Raw genomic sequence first — 8,920 nt, 5'->3', positions numbered from 1 at the left:
TGTATGGCAAAACCAATATAATGTAAAGTAATTAGCCTCCAATTAAATAAATTTATATAAAAAAAGAAAATGAAAAAAAATTTAAAAAAAATAAAATAGATAATCAACCAGTCCTACTGTATGGCACGGGGAACTCTGCTCAATGTTATTTGGCAGCCTGGATGAGACAGCAGTTGAGGGATACATGTATAAATATGACTGAGTTCCTTTGCTATCTACCTGAAACTATCACAACGCTGTTAATTGGCTCTACTTCAAAAAAAATTAAAAGTTTTTTTTAAAAAAAAACAAACCTTAAAAATACAGGTTCCTCACCATCAAAACCCAGCTTAACATAAAGTTTGGCATTGAGTCCAGGCATCTACATTTATAATGAGTTGCTTCACAGTTTCTGTGGCTTAGTCATGTTTGAGAACCTTCTCTAAGGTATACCAATTAGCTCTGCACAGCTCTCTAACCTAGAATATAACGTGCTAGCTGTCCACAGTAGCTCTTTGCACCATGAAAATCTCAGCACGACTATCTAGGCTTTCATGAGTTTCCACAAGAAGTCCTACTACAGCCAGCATTTTTCATTTCTTAGATATTTTGCTGAAGATTTATGAGGTACTGAGAAAGAGAAATGTAGTATGGCAACAGCTTTTCACTTGGAACAAACCCATTAGATAGGTCTCCTTCCCCAAGGGTTTCCTCACCCCAGCCCTATCTAGGTCACACCCATCTCTTGAGGCTAACTTTCCTGCCAAGCAGTGCCAAGCTTTTCTCTGGTTTTCCTCTCTCCTTAATTATGCAGTGAAAGTGAAAGTCTCTCAGTCGTGTCTGACTCTTTGTGGCCTCATGGACTATGCAGTCCATGGAATTCTCCAGGCCAGAATACTAAAGTGGGTAGCTTTTCTCTTCTCCCGGGGATCTTCCCAAACCAGGGATCGAACCCAGGTCTCCCACATTGCAGGTGGATTCTTTACCAGCTGAGCCACAAGGGAAGCCCATAATCATGCAGAGTAGACTCCTTTTTCCTTATGATACCTGGAGTCAACCAGAGATGACTCCCCACTATAAAGGACGTCTTTTAAAAAAAGGGGTCTCCCTTCCCAAAAGCAATTCATGTATCAATTGTCCTGAGGACACAAATCTCTCCAACTCATTACAAGGCTACTGTAGTTATAACCTTCCCCTGTCTTCCACCTCCCATTGGCCCACCATACATCAATGGTTGACTCTTACCTGTGCCTGCATGCCTGCATTTATCTAGAGAGTTAAAAATGAAAATACTGATGCCTGGCCTTCAATATGGACCATTCACGAAATTTCTGAAGATGAGGCCCCAGTGGAGATAATTTTTAAATGTTCCCCAGGTGATTTTTATGTACAGCCAGGGTTGATAACTACTACTTTAAAAACTCCAGAGACCTGAACTGGCCTGGGTTTCCTTTCATAATCCAGCCTTAACTTTCCCTTCTAGTTTATATCCTTCATGCTGCTTCATCACATTTTATGCCTCAGTCAAAACTCTGGAAGGTCTCCTACTTGGACTTTCAAGTGTCAATTAAAATGCTTCCATTAAGCCACCCCAACCCCCACTATGAGGAAGCAATCTCCTTTTCTGACCCCTCCAGCTCTTTGATTTTATTTATGCCACATTCGTCACAAGCCTGTTCTATCTCATATTAAATCTTTCATATTCGTGCACCTTCCTCTCCATTAGCTCATCAGCATTCTTTATTATGAGGCATTAAAATTAGCATTTTTCTATTCTCGTTGCTATATTAATACAACCTGAATTTGATGAATAGTCTTTATTAGTGGGAAATTCAAACACCCACCACACTACATTTACAAGACTTAGTCTCCTATGCCTCACAAGAGACAGCAAAATTAGGTGTAAAAATGGTGAAACCCAAAATAGGTGACTTCAAAATTGACAGAGATCTTTAAACTTTAGAGCTGAAAGGACCTTGCTGCTGCTGCTGCTGCTAAGTCGCTTCAGTCGTGTCCAACCCCATAGATGGCAGCCCACCAGGCTCCCCCGTCCCCAGGATTCTCCAGGCAAGAACACTGGAGTGGGTTGCCATTTCCTTCTCCAATGCATGGAAGTGAAAAGTGAAAGTGAAGTCACTCAGTTGTGTCAGACTCTTCACAACCCCATGGACTGCAGCCTACCAGGCTCCTCCGTCCATGGGATTTTCCAGGCAAGAGTACCAGAGTGGGTTGCCATTGCCTTCTCCGAAAGGACCTTAGCGATCACTTGTTTTTATAACTTTACACAGATCAATACAACAAAGATCAGTGAGGGGAAGGAAATTCCTAAGCTCAGGCAGGCAGTTAGTAGAGAGCTGGGATGAGACTCCAGGCGACCCTGGGAAACACCATGGTACTCTCTCTACTTTACCAGGTCAAATCTTTTCCATTAAAAACATCCATAGACAGAGTTACTTCACAACCCGAGAAATTTTACTCTGAAAGCAACTAGATGACTTCATACACTGCCAGAGATGATGAAGAAAAGTCAGTTTTGAGACCAGGAACAGCCACAGGTTCTCTGTCCCTCTTATAAGCATCATTGAGCGTCCCAATATACTTTGCATAAAATCTTGCCATTGCTAACAGCTTAATTCATGACAAACACATCTGAATGCATTAAGTAAACATGAGTCAAAACTCCAGCTTAAGTGGGTGCTTTGGAACCTTTCCTCAAAACTCAGATGGGTTTTCACGGGTTGTGATCCAGGAACGTGATTTAGCATAAAGAAAATGAGAAGAATTAGAGTTCTCTATGTCCCAAGCATGATGCTACATGCTCTAAGGAAAACCAAGGTATTTATGTCATGATAAGTGCCATCTTAAAACTTCCAATATAATTTGGTGAAGACCAATACAAATATTTAATTGCTCTTAAAAAAGGCCAGCTGACAAGTAAAAGAATAAATTACCTATGGATGCATAGTGAAGAAAAATATTTGTTATTTAAAGCCAAAATTGTCTTCTGATGAGAGTTGTTGTTCAGTCACTAAGTTGTGTTTGACTCTTGCAGTCCCATGGACTGTAACTCACCAGACTCCTCTGTCCATGGGATTTTTCAGGCAAGAATACTGGAGTGGTTTGCCATCTCCTGTCTAGGGGATCTTCCCGACCCAGGGATCAAACCCACATCTCCTGTATTGGTAGGAGGTCTCGTTACCACTGAGCTACCAGGGAAGCCCTCTCAAGAGAGCAGACTCTGCCAAATGAGGGATGTTTCAGTTGTTCTGAGCACCTTACTGAGTATAGTTATACTAAAAAGTTCTGGAGCTGAATTCAGGGATAAGAACTACGAAGAACCAAATCAGTTTTTGTAGAGAGAAACATTCTTATCTAGAGCTCTTTACTTCACAATTTCTGTCTTTTGGGAGCCTTATCGGAAGTCCTAGAACCTGCTTTATTTTCCCTCTAAGTATTTGATTGCCATATGAAACCAGAGGAGCAACGTGGTGGAGCCATTAGTTCAGACTGTAAATAAAACAACAGCATTTGAGATGGAGATTGCTCTGTGTTATAAATTCAATGCACCAAATTAGTGCTTAAATTATCCTAGGATTCCCTAGGTGCACTCACCAAGTGTCTTACCAAGGAAGGGTTTTCTTTCTTACATGTCATTTGTCCTTCTTGATGGTTGTTGGGATTATGATGCATTATATGTTATGATTTCTCAGTATAAGTCTTTGCCTCACACACTGGTCTTTAGTCATGACTGAAAGCACTATGGAAATTGTTTTTTTTCCCTACCATTATCGTTTATCTTTTCCTTTACTGCCCTAAAGAGGTGCTAACATGACTCTTAGCAATGCAGGGCAGTTTTTCTTATCTGGGGCTGGGTTTTAGCATGCTAATGTAGGATATTAGGGTGAGGCTAAATTATCCCATTTCTTTAAAAACTGACACATAAAAGGTATTTCACATGGCAGCACCAACCAGATCCTATCTGACCAACCCCCACCTCCCTAGTGATATTTATGGAGAAACAGGGCTATTGTTGGCTGGTTGCAGAGAGAAAAGTGTCTTTGTCTTATAATTGATATCCCAAAATTCTATAAACATCATGCTCTCTAGAGACCTATGTTTTAGATCCGAATGAGCTCATGTTTTGTACACAAATTTTAGGGATGCTGCAAGAAGATTTGGAGTTCTGGATAAAAGGCAGGCTTCTGAACATCAAATATTCAAGACTGGGTGTTTGATTTTCTGTGTCTTTATGAAAGCAACTTCAAATACCAGGATTTGAATCAGATATCTCAGAAGGCTATGTTCAATACCTTGAAATGAAATAGAACAGTGTATTCTGCATTGAAAATATCCACAGCCCAAGAAACTTTACTCAAAAAACAACTAGATGGCATCATTCTCTGCCTTGGGTGGCTGAGGAAAAGTCAATTTTGATGTAAGAAACAGCTACAAGTTCTTTGTCCCTGTTATAACCATCACCAAGCATCCCAATACATTTTGCAGGAAATCTTGCCATTGATACAGCCTAATGTATCACAAACACATCCGAATGGATTAAGTAAACATGAGTCAAAACTCCACCTTAACTCCAGTTTACGTAAGAATTACCCAAGGAAATAATTGAAACCCAGATTTTTGGACCCCCAACCAAAAAGATTCTGATTCAGTGGGTCTGGGGTGAGGCCCAAGAATTTATTGTTCTTGGAAACCCTTAGATTATGCAGATGTGCCAATTCACATATACAAATTATAGCACAGACTATTTAAGTTTGGTGACAAAATATAAGATGACCCTTCTTTTTCAAATACATATTATTTATTTTCATAATCTTCAGCATATGTAGAACCTTTTCACAAGGGTTGCCTTCTTTAGTTGCTCAAATTAGTCAAGTATATACAAGCCTCTAGGATTTTGCAACTGTTTCATATAGAAACTCTTTATCTGTTGTGGCTCATTTTTCAAGCCTTAGTTTAAAGGACATTTCTCTTGAAAAACCTGTCTTCACTTCTTTGTATTGCTGAGTTCCCTCTATGGCATTACTATAGCATCCTGCTGCTGCTGCTGCTGCTGCTGCTGAGCCACTTCAGTCGTGTCCGACTCTGTGCGACCCCATAGACGGTGGCCCACCAGGCTCCTCCGTCCCTGGGATTCTCCAGGCAAGAGCACTGGAGTGGGCTGTCGTTGCCACTTCATCTATTACCCATTACCCTTTCGTATTGTTCACTTAATTGGATGTCTAGCCACTTAGAGGGAAATCTTCACGGACTTCTACACTTTTTCTAGCACTCTTACGATTATGTCTTCACAACCAAGCAATGGAATTACCCCATGGTTGTTTCACTATAATTACCTGTCAATTGCTTAAAGGATCTCAAAATTCTATTCAAGGGATAGGAGAATAATTGATGAAGTTCTGGAAAAGAAAGAGAACATTGTAAGGACAGCCTGCACAACCCTTCAGAGATTATCTGGTTCAACTTTTCCATTGTGTTGTTGGGAAACTGAGACCTAAAAGAAAAAATATAAGACTGGTCCAACAGGTTTAAACTAGTGTTCACTCGTTTCTTACGTCTTCTCACTGGTCAGGACTTTATAAAACGTGTACATCCTTAAAGAGAAGAAAAGAATTCCCTGTCCAGCTAGAAACTGCATTAAATCCAAGTGACAGAGATGTAACTTGTAACTGGGAAACACTTGTACTTTGCAGAATACAGTTTGAAAATGCTGGCTTTGGCTATTCTCACTGGATACTTAGTTCCTCTACCAGCCAGGCTACCACATAGTGTCCAGATAGTATCTACAACAATGAGGTTCTCTTCAAACCGTAACTTTCCCATACAAGTTAACACGTGTATTCTCAGATTTCTCCACCTCAAGAGTATGAAGTGATGGCACATTGCTCTTATGACTTGAAACTTCCTAGCTCATTGCTCTTTCAAATATCAAGATCTCAATTACTCTTCCTTTCTCCCAAATCCCATGTCATTTCTGTGTCATTGATGGAGTCTCAAAAGCAGAATGTCACTGGAGACTTGCATGTGGGTGGTTTATTGAGGAGTGCTCTCAGAAACACCTGTAAAGAACAGAGGGGAGCAGGACCAGATAGAGAAGAAGTCAACTGTAACTTGATAACACGAGGAAGAACTGAAACTCAGCCCTCTGAAAGTGGTCAGAAACAGAAGGACAATCACCTCCCATAGTATTGCCTTCTGTTTTTACTTGTTAACCAAATGTTCACAAGATTGGCTGAAATGATGCTGCTTTGGGGTAGATTCCTATCAGTGTGTTTCTGGGAATAAAGGTATCAAGAATAAAATATATCGAGTACTATATTGTAGGTCATACATGCACTTTATTTATCAACATAGCTTTATGGGGTTGATTTTATAAGATAGATATGAGATAAATACCTCTTATTAGGTAAAAACAAAAAAATGAGATTAACAAAAGTCGGAAATGTTTTGAGAATATCATGCATCTATTGTACCAAGCATAATAACTAAAAATTTGAACTTAAATTTGTCTCATAGCATAAAAGCCCGTGGTTTTAACTGAAATCAGTGGCCAAAATGGTGAAGAGACTTGAAACCATTCTGTGTGGGAAACAGAAAAAGAACCAGGGAGTGGTTAACAAGAAGAAGTTCAGGCTTCTGAGAGAAAGAGAGTTATGATCAACATCTTGAAATCTTTGCAAGGCTATCGTCTGCATAGACAGATCCCGTTGAGGAGAACCAGGCTTGCAGCAAGTCAATTGGAGCCAAATGTTAGGACTGACATTCTGACGACTGGAATTGTTGAAAGCTGTGGCAGGGATGCCTGTGGGAGCAATAGTCGTGTAATTATCAAGCCCTTGTTTTCATGCGCAGGAAACCGGACTGGGAACATATTATGATCATCTGCTTGATAAACTTACGGTTTGATGAGAGCGTCATTGCTGTAGACACTATCTGGACACTACAGGGTAGCCTGGCTGGTAGGGGAACTAAGCATCCAGTGAGAACAGCCCAAGCCAGCATTTCCAAACCGTATTCTGCAAAGTCCAAGTGTTTCCCAGTCTGTCAATAGGTGGCCTGGAGGAAAATGGCTCTGCAGTCAAATGAGTTAGGGAAACAATTAAAATCAAATTATTCATATGTAGAATTTTTAAAAATGGTACAGACAAACCTATTTGCAGGACAGGCATAAAGACGTAGAAGTAGGTAGCAGACATGTGGACACAGGAGGGGGAAGGGAAGAGGGGGGTGAATTGGGGGAGTAGCATGGACGCATATACACTGCTAGGTGTCAAACAGACAGCGGTTGTGAAGTTGTTACATAGCAGAGAGACCACCTCTGCCTCTGTGATGACCTGAGGGGTGGGTGGGGTGGGAGGGAGGTTCAAGAGGGAGGGGATATATGTATACAAGTAGCTGATGCTCTTTGTTGTATAGCAGAAACTAACACAACATTGTAAAACAATTATACTCCAATTATACTGTAATAAAAACAAAACAAAAATCTTTTATGCTAGGCTTTTCAGAACTTTGCACAAAGACATTATGGATCTCTACTATAGTAGGCACTGATTCATAAACTTACTTGTTCAGGAAACTCCCTTTCCCTGGAAGCCTACTACTATCCAGTTGGGGTAATGGTGGTGAAATGATGACCTCTGAAGTTCTGTCTCATCCTGGAATTCTACAATTCCTCAAGCACCAAATGAGTCAAGCAACTTAGAATTTAGTACTAATCTTGGAACAAAGTCACTGTGTCTTATTAAACAATTTCCTTCCTGTTTCTAAGCCTCAGCTTAGTGTCTCTGGCTGAAAAAAAAAAAAAAAAAATGCTGAGTTCTCACCTCCAATATTTTGCAGTTTTATGGAGGCTTCAGGGCATCAAGGAGGAGTTTCACCATTGACAGTTCTCCAGGGCCTTCCTTTTTCTAATGCCAGTGAATTTCTAACCTGGTGGCTCTGAGTGAGTGAGTAGTGTTTCCTGGTTCCTATTCTGCTGGAGAGCAGCTTGGGGACGGAAAGCCAAAAGGACCTCCCATTCTGAAGGTTTCCAAATTGGTTTTGCAGACCTCAGCAATTCAGAGTGTTTGAGGACACTGCAGAGATGTGCAGTTCTGCGGTTGACCCCTCTCAAACAGTACATAATTCTGAAAAACTTGGAGCTCCTCCATAAAGCCATATTTCAGTTGCACATTTTAGGCATGAGATTTCAGCCAAAAGCCATAATATAACACTGCCGAGGATCTTTTTCTTTTCTTGCAAAAATATGCATTTGGACAAAACTTAGGAACCTAAAATTACAGGAATCGAATGTACCTTCTGTGTTAACCAGTGCTGCAAATCAAATGATAAATCACAGAAATGTACAGATTCTTTAGCCCAAAGTCCTATCTAAGACTTGGATCTTCCCTATATCTCTGTGAGGTCATTGCTTGACTTACTGATCATACTTATTTTGAAAACATGCAGTTTCTGAAGCTGATCTATCAAAGTCATACGTCTTACCATTAGGAAGGCCTCTCTTCTCTTAAAAGTATGTCTTCTGTTTTTCCCATCTGTATTCCCTGCTCACCATTCTGAGGATCCAAGGGAAGAAAAATCTCATTGTCAGTCTCTAAAGTGACACTGAGTATTAAAAGTGAAAAAGATGATCTACCATGTATAAAAATATAAACAACCTGTTTCTTCATTGGAAGTAACATGAAAAAGCAAAATAAAGCAAAGTCTTCAAATTCAGAAAGTCCTGCAGTTATAGCAAAACCAACCATGAAATGAAAAGATGCTCGCTCTTTGGAAGGAAAGCTATATCAAACCCAGACAATGTATTAAGAAGCAGAAACATCACTTTGCCAACAAAGGCCCATATAGTCAAAGCTATGGTTTTTCCAGTAGCCATGTACAGATGTGAGAGTTGGGCCATAAAGACGTCTGAGCACCAGAGAATTGA

At 40.2% G+C, this 8,920-nt stretch overlaps 1 long non-coding RNA gene across 1 annotated transcript; it reads right to left on the bottom strand.

The window, feature by feature from the left end:
• Positions 1-6,315: 6,315 nt before the first annotated feature.
• LOC113897906 lies at positions 6,316-7,955 on the bottom strand. Its single transcript, XR_003512449.1, has 3 exons — positions 7,818-7,955; positions 6,894-7,066; positions 6,316-6,796 (listed from the first exon to the last, which is right to left on the bottom strand). It is a non-coding gene; the product is annotated as an uncharacterized LOC113897906 (long non-coding RNA).
• Between the last annotated feature and the right edge of the window lie 965 nt (positions 7,956-8,920).

The sequence above is a fragment of the Bos indicus x Bos taurus genome, chromosome 8 (genome assembly GCF_003369695.1).
Source record: "Bos indicus x Bos taurus breed Angus x Brahman F1 hybrid chromosome 8, Bos_hybrid_MaternalHap_v2.0, whole genome shotgun sequence".
NCBI classification, from domain to species: Eukaryota; Metazoa; Chordata; class Mammalia; order Artiodactyla; family Bovidae; genus Bos; species Bos indicus x Bos taurus.
Note: the sequence above shows the minus strand (reverse complement) of the source record. Positions and strands in the feature narration are given on the sequence as shown.